Source organism: Adiantum capillus-veneris, chromosome 27 (assembly GCF_014529385.1).
Source record: "Adiantum capillus-veneris isolate H3 chromosome 27, ASM1452938v2, whole genome shotgun sequence".
Lineage (NCBI taxonomy): Eukaryota > Viridiplantae > Streptophyta > Polypodiopsida > Polypodiales > Pteridaceae > Adiantum > Adiantum capillus-veneris.
In genome coordinates, this window is record NC_140957.1 from 116416411 (window position 1) to 116435954 (window position 19544).

Genomic DNA, 19544 nt, shown 5'->3' on the forward strand with positions numbered 1-19544 from the left:
AAAGTCAATCAGTTAAGTTCACCAAAGGAGCAGAGCCAACTCCAAAGGAAGAATCCAAGCACAAAGGTAAACAACAACCAGAGAAAAAGAAGAAGCAATGGCAACCAAAAGTTTCTATACAATCGGATTACTCTTCGACGAGGAATTCTCAACAGTGGATAAGGAAGACAAGCAATAATATAACAGCTCAACCTTGGGAAAAAACGAAGTCAAAGTTGGTATGGAGACCAAAAAAGGTTGTGCCAGAGAACACAAAGGTGGAAAACAGAGTCTTCAATACCAGACAACAGAGTGATTCCAGACAATTAAGGACAGTGAAACAGATCTGGATTCCAAAAAAGTTCATGACGGCACAAAGCTATAGCAAGCAAATTTGGATCCCAAAGATTTGTAAACAGGAACTCCCTTCAGTACAATCCACGGAAACTCCTAGGTATTTCAAGGCGAGGAAATCAACACAAAGAACAAAGCAGGTTTGGGTCGCAAAGAGTTTGTGGCAAGCACAAGCGAAGCGGAAGCAGATTTGGATTGTGCAAAAGAACAACAAGGTAAAGAAGAATCCATCTACTGATTCTACTACCGCAGTGCCAAAACCAACCCAAAACCCGACCACCAATCCTTCAATCAAACAAAGAGCAGCTTTATTGGAAAGACTGTTGTATCATCGCTCTACAATTGCAGTGGGAACTTATGACCAAAACAACTACAATGCTTCGCCCATAGACAATTCATAGTCGTCCAGGAGGACTCAGACTAGGAGGGGGGGAGGTATACAGGTATACAGGAGCTACAAAGCAGCTACAAGCGACAAAAACAAAGAAAAACAAAAATTATATTACAAGGGCAGTGTCTTACATGATTTTGCAATTTTTATGTTTGATTGCGGATATTGATAATATTTATGCCCTTATATACCTTGTTTTGCAACAAGAAGAGATCAAATGATGAATTTGGGTCTCTAGACGTGTAAATATCACTAAATAAGAGTGTGTTTGGAGCTAAAAAGTGGAAAAAAGTGGTAATCCAAGTCCAGAAATCACAAATAAGTGTATATTCATATACACAGGATTACCAGCTATTTATTGTGTATGTTTGGAATTTTTTGGCTTCAATTTGCTATTTTTCTTTATTTTTTATGATTTTCTTAATAAAAGTAAAAGAAAAATAGAAAAGCAGGTGAAACGAGATCAGAAAAAAGAAAAGAATAGATGGTGATGATCCTAATGACAAGGGCAACCCATGGTAAAAATTGAGTACAATTCGGGAAAAGTTGCGGGAAGCCCGAAATGACAGAATTTTGGCAAAGTGGACAGATTTCTCAGAAACAGGTCAAACGGAGTCCAAATTGAGAAATTTCAAATCCTAAAGTGCATTTCACGACGAGATAGGAGCACATGTCAAATTTGGTAACAAGTGATCCGAGAAGTCGGAAGTTAAGTATTTTTCACATCACTTTCAAGCTCATTTCCACTATTACCTTCTTGGAGAGAGCAAAGAGCACACAGGAGCATCCAACCTTCTACAGCCTTCTACGACTGCTACGAGAGCTCAGAGGACACCAGAAATGAGAGGTAGACTCGTTTCCATAAGCTCTTGATGCTTATCGTTAACTTTTGTCGCGAAAACTGACCAAACCCAAGAAACAAGAGCAGACGGGGAATGGGGAAGAATGCTAGGTAGGGGCACAAACGCCTAACCAAACCTTGCAAGAACTTATAGGTGGGTTACCCTAGTATAGAAGATGGGTTTCTAACACTCAAAGCTCGAGAAAGAACGACTGGAAAAACCCTAGGTCAACAGAGCCTGCAAGAGGCAAACAGGAAAAAGTTGTCGAAACGACACGAAACTTCACAGGAAGTTCAACCACATCAAGGACAATGCAACCATAGAGTATCTCCAGGTTGGGACCACCAAAAGTAGGTCGGAACAACCGATTCGGCTACGGACACACAAAGCGTCATTTTGGCATAACAGCTGAAATTGACGACCGAATGAAATGAAACTTCACAAGCAGCTTCAAATATACATGGATGACTTATGTTTGCAAGCAAAACCCAAAAGAAAGCTGATTCACTTACCGATGGTGAAAAAGACGCTTTCGGGCAACCAAATGGAGAAAGATGGAGAACGGGGAGCCAAAGTCAAGTTCAACCAAATAGATGGCTTCACAACATATCCAATGAGCTGGAAATGCAACTCTCGAGAAGAAAAGTTGAAGAAATTCAACCCCACGGCAAAGAGACGACTTCGGAAACTGAAATGCCTATAAGGGGGCTTTTTAGCTAAACTGATGACTTTTTAAGTTGAAAACTAGTTAGCAGGGCTTAGGGCACTAGCACAAAGCATTCTTTGCACAAAAAGACCAACATTTCACAGCATGAATTTCACATCCATTTCAACATTTGAGTGCATAGCCTCATTCCACATGTTAATCACATCCTATGAATCAAGTATCATGAGAATTGGAGTTAGAAAACCCAAGGAAAACCAAAAAGACGCAAATTAGGCCATAAAATTGATTTTTGGTCCTAATTTTGTCAAAATAACTCCAAACTCAATGAAACTTTGTAGGATTGTTGATTAACACATCTACAAGCTATCTGGAACCAACAAGCACCATTTTGACACAAAAGACATCATACGCGTATGATGTCTATTTGCACTTACAGAGCCAACACTGCTCATTTGTCATCATACATCCATTATATATATCTAATACATGCTACATATGAAATTTGGAACCATTTGGTCAAGTGGATCACCCCATTAGCCCAATTGAGGGAAAATCCTTCACTTAAAGCCTATTTTTGGCCCAAATCCAACATACTCAAGTCCAAACCAAGATTTGAGTAGATATAGTCCTTCACTAGTACATGGGGAGTCCACAGAACCAATCCCATGCAAAATTGATGAAAAAGACATCATACGCGTATGATGTCTCCAGAGCCATTTTTAGCCCAAAATCTATCCAAACTTCATAAATCCATTGAATAAGCCTATCTAAAGCCAAATCCAAGCTTATAGAGAAATTTGGTCCAAAAATACACTAAAGACATCATACGCGTATGATGTCTCACTATGTGATTTTTCCACCTCAGGGCTTCAACCACCAAACAGAAGTGATCTACATGCCATTTGAAAGTGAACCACCAAGTTTTATCCAATTTGGATCATAAATTCCAAATCCCTTTCAAAATTTTGCCAAGAGCCGGAACTGGACTAAACTGGCCAAAACTTGACCAAATGGGATCCAAACTCAAATCCAAGCATATGATACTCATGTATACACTATCAGCTACAAGCACAACCAATATGAAGTCATTTTGACACAAAAGACATCATACCCGTATGATGTCTCCAGCATGATTTTGAGCCCATTTTGCATATTTTTTCACCTACCTTGCATCCTTAGGCCCTGAATAGCTCATGTTTCAATTTTCAAGTCATTTGGATAGTTAAAAGCTTCATTTCGGCTTTCAGTACTAAAAAGACGCTAACTTCTGAAATTGGAGTTACAGGATCCATGGATTCCGCCAAGTTATCGGCAACGAAGAGAAAAAGACCGACAATCAAAGATGCTCTTGCAGAAGTGGAACCCTTTGACATTCCAGCAGAAACCCTCAAGCGAACGAAAACTTGGGTGGAGGAAGCAGTATTGGAGAAAGAGGGAATAAAGATCTACCAGGGGACTTTCAGAGATCCTCAAGGGCAAGCGGTGGATGTACCGATGATCCCATAGGAATTGGTAGATTATAGTAGGTCAGAAGACATCATCAGGTACCCGGAAAGGGCAGACTTGCACAGTTTCTTCACCTCGAGACCATCAGGTGTGGATACAAGAAGAGTGTATGAGTTGGCAACATCCATTCAGAAGGATGGGAAAGCCACATTGACAGCCATGGACGGAGAGAAAGTAGAAGTACAGATCACTCCACAACTCATTACAGACGCATTGAAGCTGCACAACAAAGGGAGCTCTGTCAGGGAAAGAAGGGAGGCCATAGAGGTCTATGGATCCAAGAAACAGAATGCAACCTATGGAGATATGGCGGACCAAAGAGCGGCAACCCTTTGCCGACTGTACAACCATTTTCTCCATGTTTGCAGTAAGAGACCGCAAAAGTATACGACACCACCCCATGCCATTGCGACCACCATCACATGGGCATTAAAGAGCAATATGCCAAAAGAGGTGAATTACGCTCAACACATCCACGAGCAAGTAATTGCCATGCACAACGAGAAGCCAAAGTACATAGGAGGAGCGGAAATTCTGACAAGAATAGCTTATGAAGCTATTGGAGCTAGAGATCAGTGGCCAAAGGTTCCCTCCCAGAATGAGTGGCTTAGATAAGCCGACGAGGAGGAAGAACGGCCCGAAGTATCCAAGAGAGCGTCCACAAGAGCACGCCCGGAAACTAGAAATAGTTTCAGAACCTAAAGAGGAGGTGGACGAGCCGCTTATGAAGAAAGTAAAGAAGAAGGTTGCTCCCAAGCAAACCAAAAGTCAGAAAGTGGCAAGAATGGAAATACTAGTGGAGCAGTTTAGAGCCGAAAGAGCTCTAAAGGGTGAATTTGAAGAAAAGTGGGTGCCAGACCCCACCAAAGTCGGAACGAGCTCAGCCAGGCCACATGTTGATCAATACGATCAATATATTAAAGCTTATGAGGAGTCAGAGGCTATACTGGAGCAGCAACCTGTCGAGCCATACACTGAAGAGGAGGTACAGCTTTTAAAAGCTGAGCTGAAAAAGGACGACAAGGGGAAAGGGAAAGTAGATGAGTCTACTAAATCTCAAGAGAAAGACGGGCAAGCCGACAAGGGGAAAGCCAAGGAAACTGAGGACAGATACCCCTCTATGACTGATGTACCAAGCCCGAAGAAGACGAAAAATATCGTGGAAGAGACCACAATAGAGATGGACACAGATGATTTGGAAAAGCCGAAGGCCGAGACCAAAGAAAAGGAGAGAGATCCAGTTCAGCAAAAGAGAAATGATTATGAGGATCTGGTAGCGATAGGATACACTGAAGCAGAGGCCCTTGAGGCAGTTTATGGGATCACCCTACAAAAACAAGATGATCGGAGAGGGACGGAGGAAAAAACAAAGAGTACAAAAGAAAGTGAAGAGAAACTGGACGAACAGAACGTACTAGAAGAGCCGAAGCCAGTGGAGGTGGTGGCAGAAAGAGCTTTAGAGTTGACAGATGAAGATGAAAAAGACATGCACATGGTGCATGAACTCCTAGGCAAGATCAAAGAAAGATCCAGGGCAAAGGAAGTAGAGATTGAGACAGCCAAACAAAGGGAAGCAGAGTTGCAGAGGAAATTAGAGAATGCTATGAGTGAATCTGAAAGTCATAAAGCATCACTCTATGATGCGGAAAACGAGAGAGATGGCTTGATACTCTAGCTAGTCGAGGCTTCAAGAGAGGTAACAAGTGCACAGGAAGCAAAGGAGCGGATAGAAGATGAGTTGGAGGCAGCCAAGGATGAGCTCATTGAGCTAAGGGAAAGAGTCGAGCTCCAAGAAAGAACAATCACTAGACTTAGGACTACCCCTAGAGCTAGCAGAGCAGGAACCGAACAAGAAGGAACTCTCGTACCAGCTTTAGAAGACCAGATCCGAAGCTTACAAAGAGAGCTAAGATTAGAGCAAGTGCAAAGGTTGCACATTGCAGAGGGATCATTGGCCGCAGAGGAGAGGCTCACATTAGAAAATCAAACACTATGGACAGAGAATGAGGCCCTCCGCAAACAGCTCCAAGATCTACAAGAGCAACAAAGAAGAGAGACAGAGACACCATAAGAAGAATCAGGTGGAGCAGCCATAGAGCTACCAGAAACTGGAGAGGCAACCACAATTGAAGATCCAGCCCCAGCTCACGAGGTGGCCTCGACTTCAGGAATCTCTGAAGAAGAAGAACAAAGGCTCCATGACCAAATAGAAAAGTCAGCAGAGGAGAGTGCCAAGGCGGAAATGGAATGGGAGAGGAGACTCCTCATCTCCATTAGACTTCAGGGATTAGACACAAAAGTGCTCCATGAAGAGTGGATGCAACCCAGCCTGCCTTTCCCTTTGATGAAATTTGAAGTGCTAAAGACGAAAAAGAGAATAGAGGAGGAGCAGTATGTCGCTCTTTACGAAGGCGACATCACAAAGGAGGAACAGTCAAAGAAGATAGTAGATTCACAACCTAGATGGAGGAAAGGTTGGCTGAACAAATACCCAGCCTACCTCATCTACTTGGTGGAGGCACCAAAGGAGATTCGGGAGAATGCAACCTTCTGCCTGGTGCCAAGAATCAGAAACTGGAAAGAGCATGGCAAGATTGCAGAAAAGAAGCCAAATTGGCTTAATTATCCCAGGATGCCAGGACCAAAGGCAGGAGAGAGAATAGGTAAAGCCTACATGGTGAAAACCCTAACGGGCACCATCAAGCTCTTTACTGGCTCTCCTGACCTTTCGTGTCAGATGCTCAAGAAAATCTGCAGGACTCTCTTAGCTTGCATTGAAGTGTTCGCGCCAGATAAAGCCACGACCTCGAGTCTACTATCGACGGCCGACATAGTGACTGATATGATATATGATCTTTCATTGCAGCCTTCTCCAAAAGTGTTGCACCTCCTATACCAAAGGATTATGTTTTTGCCTAGCTTCCACATGCAAACATTCGAAGAAGCTTTCTACACCGGCTTTTTCACCCACGAAAGCAAAATATTCGGCCCAACCTTGACCATCGGCAACCTACGATATGAATCACATTTGCAGATGCTCAAGACGACATGACTTTATTGACCAAGCATAAAAGTCATGTCAGGGACGAAATGAACGCGGAGGGGGGGAGTGTTGAGCCAGTAGAGGATCACACCCACATTTTTGCTCACACTCATCATTTTGTAACCATTGATTGTAGTAAATGTCTTTCCGACATTAATTTTGATTTGAGCCATTCATTAAGTAACGGGACTCAATTGAGTTTCCAGCTTGTAATCCCGAAGTAATTTCACTTGCTAATGTAATTAGTTAGAGATGTTCTCACCTACAAGGCTGAGGTATATAAGCCAAAGTTTTTGTAACCTAAGGGATTCATATTATTAATCAAAGTGAGTTTTTTGAGCGCCGTGACGGTGTCTGAGAGAGAGTGAGAGAGAGAGAGAGTCTTATCTACTTGCTACGTGAGCTACGGAGCCGCCACTGGAGAAGCGACACCGCCATTGTGTTAGCAACGGCGAGAGCTACGCACAGATACCAAGAGTGCGCGCTATCGGCCTCTATGTGTGGTAAGTTCCTACGAGCTTTGGTGTGAGTTTTCTTCCAACTCGTGTGTCGGAATGGAGTGTGCAGCATATCTATAGAATCACAACGAGTAGAGCTACACATTGGTACCATCGGGGTCAAGTTTCGATTACCTGTATTTTTTGGCCTGTCTTCATACGCGTTTGCGGCACGGAGTGGTTATAGGTTGATTTTGCAGTTCAAGTCTTTAGGGTGTTGTTCTTACCTAGTGTATAGACTTCCCCTTGAGTTTGAGATCGATTCAATGATTCTAGATCCTGTTTCGTATAGCGTTCGTTCGTAGTAAGGATTTCAGTCACTTGAGTATTTTAGAACTTAGATTTGATTTCCTTAGTAGTGATTGTCGTTAGAAAGTCGAGTAGGTGATTTGACACCCACCTAGTTGTTTCCATGCGCCTGCGGGTCAAGCTCCGTCCTCGTCTGACAAATTCTGTTGTTGGTTGAGTTCTCGCTATTTAGCTTCCGCTAGCGGCGTAACCGCAATAACAAAGAAGTATGGAACATGGTAGTTCAAGGGGCTGAGCTTATTGTTCAATATCATACGATGACCCTTGACTTCCAAGTTATGAACATGGACCGTGATGATTTAGTTTTAGGACGGGAATGGCTGCATGGTTTAGGAAACACATTGCACACTAGGTTTGAACACAACTCCTTATCCTTCACGGCCAATGGTAAACATGTGCTTTTGCTTGGGTGAGAAAAATATACCATTTGCACCTCTTATATGTACAACTGAGCTTTCTTTTTCGCAAAAAGCAGATTTAATAGATGAATTCTTTTTATGTTACTACTTGTTTCCAAGTTTTGTGAATTCTCAAGAGCAAAGTGCAATTCTAGTAATGGTATGCAAAGTGCAAAGAATTCTAATGATAAGAAAAGTGTTAACAAATCTAACGAGCAAAGTACTCTTAATTTTAATTCTATAGAGCAACTAAACATTATAGGAATTACAAGATTCTCCATCCTCAGCATAAATCTAGTTTACTTTCTCCTTTTGCACGGCAAAAGATGACTCACTTACTCAACGAGTATAGTGATGTGTTCTTAAGTGATTTACCACCGGGTTTACCCCCTACACATGATGCACAACATGGCATAGATGTCCTCCTAGGCACTAAACCGGTGAGTAAACCACCTTATTGTATGAGTGCTAAAGAAGCCAAGGAGGTTGAGAGTCACTTGGCTTACTACCTTGCTCGTGCCTGCATTAGACCTAGAACTTTGCCTTGGTCATCACCAATTCTATTGGTAAAGAATACAGATGGTACTATGTGCATGTGCATAGAATACCGCGGATTAAATGCGATAACCATCAAGGACAAGTGTCCTCTACCTCGAGTGGACGAGTTTTTTGATCAACTCCACGGGGCAAGATACTATACAAAGATAGATCTTTGTTCAGGATACCACCAGGGGTGTATCCTACTACAAGATATCTCCAAAATTTCCTTTAGAACACGGTTCGAGTATTTTGAATTTTTGGTTATGCATTTTGGTCTAACCAATGCTCGAGCTAAATTTACGACACTCATGGATGTTTCTTACGTCCCTATCTTGAAAAATTTATTGTGGTTTTCCTTGATGACATTCTCATTTACAGTAAGACTGAAGATGAACACATAGAACACTTACGATTAGTGTTTGAATACTTACGATCTCACGTGTTGTATGCTAAGCAAAGCAAGTGTGGTTTCTTTAAAGCGGAGAGACATTACCTTGATCAAAATGGACACTAACAAGGTCGCTGCCATTCTTCGATGGACACATCCCAACACGATTAAGGAGCTTCAAATATTTTTAGGCATAGTTGGATCTTATCGACAGTATATCCATGATTATTCCAAAATTGTTGTTCCTATTGTTAGAAAATAAGACGTAGCTAAATAGATAATTGAGTAGATTACTTAATGGAAAGAGACAGATTTATATACACGAGATTATAGAGTAGAGAGAGAGAGAGAGAGTACACACGATATACATGGTTCACCCAATGTGGGCTACGTCCACGGGAAAGTAGCCACTCAATGGCTTTAGTACTTTAAAACAAAAAGTAGTTTACAAAGGGATTATACCCTTAATGGAGCTCCCGCCTTGCTTCACTCTCACCACCTCACACTCACCTTGTTGCATCAACTTCACACTATGAAATGTGTGTAGAAATGGCCTCCTTTTATAGGCCAAAAGGGCTGCCCTCTCTTATGAGAGACAGCCATGTGTAGCCTCCCTTGTGGGAATAAGTCCAAATCGGACCCTCCAATCCGCCCATGTGTGGCCGCCCTTGAGAAGACAAGTCCGCTTTTGAATTCGGCCACCGGCCATTGAATTCCGACCACCGGCCATCGGCCATTGAATTCCGACCACCAACCATCGGCCATTGACTATTGGCCACCGGCCAACCGACCAGTTGTTTTCCGACCACTTTCCGGCCGCCGGCCGGCCATAATATTCCGGCGAAAAAAAATGTCTCGGAGGCCTCCGCCCCCGAGGCCTTTAAAGTTGCCCTTGATTCTTGTCCGTGAAAATTTTGGTTTCCAGTGAGTGATTTTCCTTCACGCACGATGGCTTCTCCTCATAATGGGGGCCTTACAAATGTGCGCTTTTACCACAGAAAATTACAAGGGTAAATCAGGCTCTATACTTAACACCTATGATAGATCAATTTAAATCAAAAGGTAAGACCTTTTCTTGGCAAGAAGCCCAAAAATGTAGTTTCGAATAGCTCAAGGTAGCTATAGCCATTGCTCCCATCCTAGCAATCGTCGACCCACTTAAGCCATTTGTGGTAGAGACTAATGCTAGTGATATAGCAATTTTGGTGTGGTACTTCTCCAGGAGGTAATAACTATAGCCTTTGAAAGTAAAAAGTTAGATAGAGCTCAACATAATTATTATGTCTATGAGAGAGAGCTCTATGCCATAATTCACGCTTTACGAAACTGCTATTTATATGGTACCAAGTTTGAAGTAGTTTTTGACCATGAGAGTATCAAATGGTTTACTACTCAAACGGACTTGAAGGGCCTTAAATCAGGATGGGCCAAAATCCTTCAATATTATGATTGTAAGCTATGATATTGCAAGGGGCGATATAATGTGGTAGCGGATGCACTAAGTCAGATGCCTCAGATTAATTCACTGGCTTTCACGGAAATAAAGAGTGGATTTTAGAGTCATTACGTGGCAAGTGTGCACAAGATCAATCATATGCTAAAGTGTGGAGTGCAGTTTTAGAAAGGGATCCCTCACACTCACATGTCTTTGTACAGCCAGATGAACATGTCTCTGCACGCGCATATAAAACCTCCAACACATAGAGCTCCACCCCTACTCGGGAAGAGCTTAAGTGATGGAAGAAATTTTCCATTGATGATGGCTAATTACTCCGTAAAGGTAGAGTGTCCGGCCATAATATTCCGGCGAAAAAAAGTCTCGGGGGCCTCTGCCCCCGAGGCCTTTAAAGTTGCCCCTGATTCTTGTCCGTGAAAATTTTGGTTTCCGGTGAGTGATTTTCCTTCACGCACGATGGCTTCTCCTCATAATGGGGGCCTTACAAATGTGCACTTTTACCACAGAAAATTACAAGGGTAAATCAAGCTCCATACTTAACAATGTTCCACTTAGAGACTGATCTCCAAACCAAACCTGTGACTGCTTTCCATTCTGGCTTCTTATCCTTTAATGCCGATTGAAGATGAGCAAAAGCTCAACTTCTCCTTGTTGACCACCTTTGTAAACATGTCTGCAGGATTTTCACTTGTATGCACCTTTCCTAGCTATAGTTGTCCCTCTTCCAAAAGAGTGCGTATGAAGTGATATCTCACCTCAATGTGCTTTATCCTTGAATGAAAGCCTGAGTTCTTCGCAAGATGGATAGCGCTTTGGCTATCACTGTACAAGACACAATTGTCTTGTTTGAATCCAAGCTCTTCTAAGAATTTGTGAAGCCACAGAATTTCTTTGCTTGCCTCCGTCATTGCTACATACTCTGCTTCCGTGGTAGAAAGGGAAACCACTTTCTGCAGCTTTGAAGCCCAGCTTACTGCTCTGCCTCCAACCATGAACACATAGCTAGTAGTGCTCCTTCGATTATCTTTGGCACCTGCCATATCTGCATCAGCATACCCTTCTAGAAAAATATCAGTTCCTCCAAAATACAAAGCATTTGTTGTTGTCCCTTTTAGATACCTAAGTATCCACTTCACAGCTTGCCAATGCTCTTTACCTGGGTTGTCCATGAACCTACTCACAACTCCCACTGCATGTGCAATGTCTGGCCTTGTCCAGACCATAGCATACATTAGAGAACCTACCGCTGCATCATATGGAACTTAAGACATATAGGCTATCTCCTCTTGTGTCTTTGGACACATATCCTTCGTTAGTTTAAAATGACCAGCCAAAGGTGTAGAAACTGGTTTTGCATTTTGCATTGCAAACCTTTCTAGTACCTTCTTGATGTAATCTTCTTGAGATAGCTTTATTGTCTTCTTTGTCCTGTCCCTTGATATTTTCATACCAAGTATCCTCTTTGCAACACCTAAATCTTTCATTGAAAAAGATTTGGACAGCTCCTCTTTTAGGTCTTTGATGTCCTGCATGTTAGCACTTGCAATCAACATGTCATCAACATACAACATTAGGATGATGAATTTCCCATCTCCCAAATTCTCCGTGTAGACACAGTGATCCGAGTTGCATCTTGTGAATCCATGATCCAACATCCATCGATCAAACTTCAAGTACCATTGTCTTGATGCTTGCTTTAAACCATACAAGCTCTTCTTTAATCTACAAACCATTTTCTCCTTACCTTTTACTTCATACCCCTTTGGTTGAAGCATGTAGATTTCCTCCTCTAAGTCACAGTGAGGGAATGCCGTATTTACATCCATTTGCTCGAGATTTAGATCATGAGCAGCCACAAGGCTTAAGACAAGCCTAATTGAGTTCATTTTTACAACAGGAGAAAATATTTCATTGAAGTCAATACCTTTCTTTTGAGAAAAACCGTTTACCACAAGCCTAGACTTGTACCTTTTCTTCCCACCTTCTTCTTCCTTTAGCTTGTACACCCATTTTTTTTGAAGTGCCCGCTTACCTTTAGGCAACTCAACCAACTCCCATGTTTGGTTGCGATGTAGTGAGTCCATCCCCACTTGCATGCTCTTCGTCCATTCTTCTTTGGATTCATGTTGCATAGCTTCTTCATATGATTCCGGCTCTCCAGAATCTGAGATCAAGAGATGGTTGAAGAAAGGAACAAACCTTTCTGGAGGTCTACTTACTCTTGTAGATCTTCGGGGAATAGGTTGAGGCTCCTCATTTGGTTGACGTTGTTGCACATTGTCACCGTTTGCAGTCCTTGAGTCTTCACCGTCCTCAAGCTCCATAGTCGGTAGTGCCACACCGCACTGTCAACTTCTGTAGTTGTTGCACAAGCTGAAGGTTGCGTGCTAACAGTACACAAGTAAAGTGTACCGACTTTTTCACCCTTGGCAACCACCAAAGATCCCTTTGAGATCTTCCACCGTTTGTTTCCGAATGCAATGTTGTGACCTTCATTGTCCAATTGTCCTGTAGAGATCAAATTTTTGCGAAGAGAAGGAACATGCCTAACATCTTTAAGCTTCCATTCATTTCCGTTAGCAGTTTTGACAGAAACTATACCTTTGCCGACAATCTCACAAGCTTCATCATCTCCCAAGTATACATACCCAAAATTACCTTTGGTGTAGTCTTGAAAATGTTGCTTGTGTGGTGTCGCATGGAATGAAGCCCCGGAATCTACTATCCAGGAATTAGACACATTGTCTAATGAGAGAATTAGAGCCTCTTGCTCTACTTTACCTGCCACATTGGCCTCCGATGTTGGCTTGTTGTCTTGAGACTCTGTCTCCTTCTTCTTCTTGGACCAGCAATCCTTCTTGACGTGGCCCTTCTTGCCGCAGTTCCAACATTCAAGAACTGACTTTGTGCATGACTTGCTCCGCCTTGAGCGATCACGACCCTTTTGGTTTTTGAACCTCTCCTTAAGCCTTCCTCTTGTTTCCACTGATAGTGCAGCACTTGATGATTCTCCTGTGCTTCTCCTTCGCATTTCCTTGCTTAGGAGAACACCCACAACATCATCAAACTTAAGAGTATTTGTGCCAGAGATAGAATTACTTACAGCCATCACAAGGCTGTCCCAGCTATCTGGTAGAGATGATAGTATAAGGAGAGCTCGAACTTCGTCATCGAAATTGATTTTCACTGATCGAATTTGACTTATGTTTGTGTTAAAGTCATTTAGGTGTTCTGCAACTGAACCATTCTCTGCCATCTTTAGATTGAACAAGCGCTTCATAAGAAATACCTTATTGGATGTCGATGGTTTCTCGTAGAAGTCGTCAAGTGACTTCATCAAGTCCTCCGTGGTCTTCATCTCCGAAACATTGAAGGCCACCATTGACGCCAAGCTTAACCGGATTTTTTCCAGTGCCTTTCGATCAAGGACAATCCATGCTTCATCTGCCATTGTTGCGGGCTTCTTCGCAACACCGCCTAGTAGCAAATAGAGGTCCTTCTGGTAGAGATAGTCTTCAATCTGCATCTTCCAATGTTGGTAGTTTTTGCCGTTGAACTTCTCAATCTTGAGCTTCCCTTCCTCCGCCATAACTCCCACTCAATTCAAGGAATCCTTTCCTTGAGATAATTTAGCTACAAGCAAACCTTGCTCTGATACCATTTGTTAGGAAATAAGACGTAGCTAAATAGATAATTGAGTAGATTACTTAATGGAGAGAGACAGATTTATATACACGAGATTATAGAGTAGAGATAGAGAGAGAGAGAGAGTACACACGATATACGTGGTTCACCCAATGTGGGCTACGTCCACGGGAAAGCAGCCACTCAATGGCTTTAGTACTTCAAAACAAGAAGTAGTTTACAAAGGGATTATACCCTTAATGGAGCTCCCGCCTTGCTTCACTCTCACCACCTCACACTCACCTTGTTGCATCAACTTCACACTATGAAATGTCTGTAGAAATGGCCTCCTTTTATAGGCCAAAAGAGCTGCCCTCTCTTATGAGAGACAGCCATGTGTAGCCGCCCTTCTGCGAATAAGTCCAAATCGGACCCTCCAATCCACCCATGTGTGGCCGCCCTTGAGAAGACAAGTCCGCTTTTGAATTTGGCCAAGGCCATTGAATTCGGCCACCCGCCATCGGACATTGACTTCCGACCACCGGCCATCGGCCATTGACTTCTGACTCCGGCCATCGGCATTGACTACCGGCCACTGGCCAACCGACCGGTTGTTTTCCGACCACTTTCCGGCCGCCGGTCGGCCATAATATTCCGGCGAAAAAAGAATATTCCGGCCGAGCATTTTGGTTATGCATTTTGGTCTAACCAATGCTCGAGCTAAATTTACGACACTCATGGATGTTTCTTACGTCCCTCTCTTGGAAATTTTTTTGTGGTTTTCCTTGATGACATTCTCATTTACAGTAAGACTCAAGATGAACACATAGAACACTTACGATTAGTGTTTGAATACTTACGATCTCACGTGTTGTATGCTAAGCAAAGCAAGTGTGGTTTCTTTAAAGCGGAGAGACATTACCTTGATCAAAATGGACACTAACAACGTCGCTGCCATTCTTCGATGGACACATCCCAACACGATTAAGAAGCTTCAAATATTTTTAGGCATAGTTGGATCTTATTGACAGTATATCCATGATTATTCCAAAATTGTTGTTCCTATTGTTAGGAAATAAGACGTAGCTAAATAGATAATTGAGTAGATTACTTAATGGAGAGAGACAGATCTATATACACGAGATTATAGAGTAGAGAGAGAGAGAGAGAGTACACACCATATACGTGGCTCACCCAATGTGGGCTACGTCCACGGGAAAGTAGCCACTCAATGGCTTTAGTACTTTAAAACAAGAAGTAGTTTACAAACGGATTATACCCTTAATGGAGCTCCCGCCTTGCTTCACTCTCACCGCCTCACACTCACCTTGTTGCATCAACTTCACACTATGAAATGTGTGTAGAAATGGCCTCCTTTTATAGGCCAAAAGGGCTGCCCTCTCTTATGAGAGATAGCCATGTGTAGCCGCCCTTGTGCGAATAAGTCCAAATCGGACCCTCCAATCCGCCCATGTGTGGCCGCCCTTGAGAAGACAAGTCCGCTTTTGAATTCGGCCACCGGCCATTGAATTCGGCCTCCGGCCACCGGCCATTGACTTCCGACCACCGGCCATCGGCCATTGAATTCCGACCACCGGCCATCGGCCATTGACTATCAGCCACCGGCCAACCGACCGGTTGTTTTCCGACCACTTTCCGGCCGCCGGCCGGCCATAATATTCCGGCGAAAAAAACGTCTCCGAGGCCTCCGCCCCCGAGGCCTTTAAAGTTGCCCCTGATTCTTGTCCGTGAAAATTTTGGTTTCCAGTGAGTGATTTTCCTTCACGCACGATGGCTTCTCCTCATAATGTGGGCCTTACAAATGTGCGCTTTTACCACAGAAAATTACAAGGGTAAATCAGGCTCCATACTTAACACCTATGATAGATCAATTTAAAGCAAAAGGTAAGACCTTTTCTTGGCAAGAAGCCCAAAAATGTAGTTTCGAATAGCTCAAGGTAGCTATAGCCATTGCTCCCATCCTAGCAATCGTCGACCCACTTAAGCCATTTGTGGTAGAGACTAATGCTAGTGATATAGCAATTTTGGTGTGGTACTTATCCACGAGGTAATAACTATAGCCTTTGAAAGTAAAAAGTTAGATAGAGCTCAACATAATTATTATGTCTATGAGAGAGAGCTCTATGCCATAATTCACGCTTTACGAAACTGCTATTTATATGGTACCAAGTTTGAAGTAGTTTTTGACCATGAGAGTATCAAATGGTTTACTACTCAAACGGACTTGAAGGGCCTTAAATCAGGATGGGCCAAAATCCTTCAATATTATGATTGTAAGCTATGATATTGCAAGGGGCGATATAATGTGGTAGCGGATGCACTAAGTCAGATACCTCAGATTAATTCACTTGCTTTCACGGAAGTAAAGAGTGGATTTTAGAGTCATTACGTGGCAAGTGTGCACAAGATCAATCATATGCTAAAGTGTGGAGTGCAGTTTTAGAAAGGGATCCCTCACACTCACATGTCTTTGTACAGCCAGATGAACATGTCTCTGCACGCACATATAAAACCTCCAACACATAGAGCTCCACCCCTACTCGGGAAGAGCTTAAGTGATGGAAGAAATTTTCCATTGATGATGGCTAATTACTCCGTAAAGGTAGAGTGTGTGTGCCAAAGGACTCAGACACCAGGTGCCAAATCTTATTTGAGTGTCACGATAGTCCAAGTGCTGGTCATCCAGGTATTTGTAAGATGTATGCCTTAGTTTGACGGTAATTTTATTGGCCGGGCTTACATCATGATGTTCAAGAGTACATACTAAACTGCCAACATTGCCAAGTTAATAAGGAAGAGTTCCTCAAGGTATGTGGCCTTTTACATCCTTTAAAGATTCCAAAAGGTAAGTGGGAGAGTATCTCTATGGATTTTGTAGTAGGACTACCTAGTACAAATTGTGGCCATGATGCCATATGGGTAATTGTAGACCATCTCACCAAGATGGGTGGATTCATTTCCACTAACACTACGATTAAGACACAAGAATTAGCACGGCTATTTGTAGAGCATATATATAAACTCTACGGTCTTCTAGCTAGTATCATTAGTAATAGAGATCGAAAGTTCGATAATCACTTCTGGAGAGCTGTGTTCCAAAAGTTGGAAACTAAACTTAATCTAAGTATGACTGATCATTTAAAAAGGCATGGTCAAACAGAAAGAGTTAATCAAGTGCTAGAGGATATGCTACGAGCGTACATAGGCAAGAAGCAAACCAATTGGGAAGACTGCTTACCTATATTGGAATTTTCTTACAATAGTTCAAAGCATGTGACTACCGGGTTTAGTCCATTTATGCTTTTTTATGGATTTCAACCTAGATCACCCATTACGGTGGGGTTGGCTAAGGAGAAGATACAACAAGCGAAGGATTTTCTCCAAGACCATATTGACATGCTTCGAGTTGCTCGACAGAATGTTAAGCAAGCTCAAGATCGTTATAAGAAGTACGCAGATGAGCATCATCGTCTTGCTACTTTCGAAGAGGGAAACAAGGTTTTCCTCAAAGTTGGGGAGCATTCAAAAAGTCTGAAGACGGGAAAAGTTTCTAAACTTTCACCACGCTATTGTGGACCATTTACCTTCTCAAACATATAGGTCAAGTGGCCTATACATTAGCTCTTCCATAGCACTCACGAGTTCATCCTATTTTTCATGTTAGCCGTTTACAAAAAACGGATAGGACAGAATGATAATGTCATTGGCACAAGTGTGTTAGTTAACCTTATTGGACCGCCAAGCATCCCCGAAAAGCTTTCGGATTCTCATGATCTTCGCACCAGACATCATGTTAGATGACAGGTGTTGGTAAAATGGCTAGATAGACCTGAAGAAGGTTCTACATGGGAGAATGTCTCTGCACTTAAAAAACGTTTTCCTACGTTCATTTTCGAGGAAAAAAACGATTCTCCTTGGGGGGGGGGGGGGTAATGTAACAACATCAGTCGTATAGGTAAGACCACCGGCATGGCTGGATAGAGTGTACACTAGGGGGAGGCTATAAGATAGCACGGTTGGGTGGAGACTAGCACACGCATTACCACCACCCTTTCAATGCCACTCTCTTCAAAATGCAATAGCGCATTGGGATAATGGAGAATAGTCAAATTGGTTGTGCACATTATTCTCATTGCATGTTCAAGAGTGTAAGTACTACACACTATTAGAAGGCTCATCTTTTTGTTCATGTACAAACTAGCTTCCCATGAATTTTTAGCCATGAGTTGGACATATAGATCTTGGACTCTCCCAACCATAATATGGGATCTCCATTGGGACTCTCATCACCATAGTTTTGGAGCATCGTGCTAGACAATAATAAAATCTATCTATCTCGAACTATCTATCTATCTCCCCCCTTCTCTCTATCTCTTTCTATATCCTTCTCTCTTGATCTCTCTTTGCCCCTTCTCTGTCTATCTCTTTCTCTCTACCTCTCCCTTCTTTGTGTGTGTGTGTGTGTGTGTGTGTGTGTGTGTGTGTGGTGATAGTGTGATCGACTATATGTTGTTTTTGGAAGCCACTCTAGAATGCATACAAAGATTTACACTTGGTGAATGGAATCCGGAATCGGATCATAGAATGCTATGTATTGACCTCAAGTGTGGTAAAAGACACGAGCATGTAGCCTCCAATCATGATATGAATCATTCGTACCTACGTCTAGACTTCAAACGAGCACTTATATATGTTGATATGGTGGGCCAAGTATTAAGCATGACAGAGCATCAAGAGAGCCCAAATTGAGAATGCAAGTGGAAAGTTTTCAAAGAAGTAATTTGCTCTTTGTGTGAGGGAATGCTTTTCGGTGAAACACATGTCTTGCAAAAGATCTAAGAAGGGTATCACCAAGAAGAAATGGTTCGACATGGAATGTAGTCAAGCCCGAAAACACTTGCTAAGGTTGGATGCAAGCAAAGACAAGGAAGGTTACTTGGAACATTCACACATATACAAAGCACTTGTTCAAAAAAAGAGGAGAAGGTGGGAAATCAAAAAACAACTTCTTTCAGCGCAAGAGAAAGAACATGCATGTGGCAAGTTTTGGCAGAATCTAAAAGGCAAGCGTGTTGAGTGCTTTGGTGACTTGACTCTTGAGGATATTTATACGCATTGCAAGAACCTCTATGAGCAACCCAATGTTCATAAGATGGAGTGTTGGAACTCCCTTCCATTTATGCCTCCCTTCTTTACCATTGAAGATGTATGTTGTGCACTTGAGAAACTTGCTACTTGCAAGGCAGGGGTACCTTCAAGGTGTCAAGGTTGAAATGCTTAAATGGACAAGCAAGAAAACACTATATTGGATATGCGATATTTTTAACCTTGCACTTCACCATGGCATGCCTCATGATTGGAGTGAAAATTGGATCAAACCTTTGCACAAAGGAGGAGATGTAAACAATGTGAACAACTATCACACTATAATGGTTGGTTCTTTGATGGAAAAGTTATTTGGATATATCATGGAGATGAAGATAAGTGAATGGAATGAAAAGAACGGCAAACGTGTGCTAGGCCAAGCAG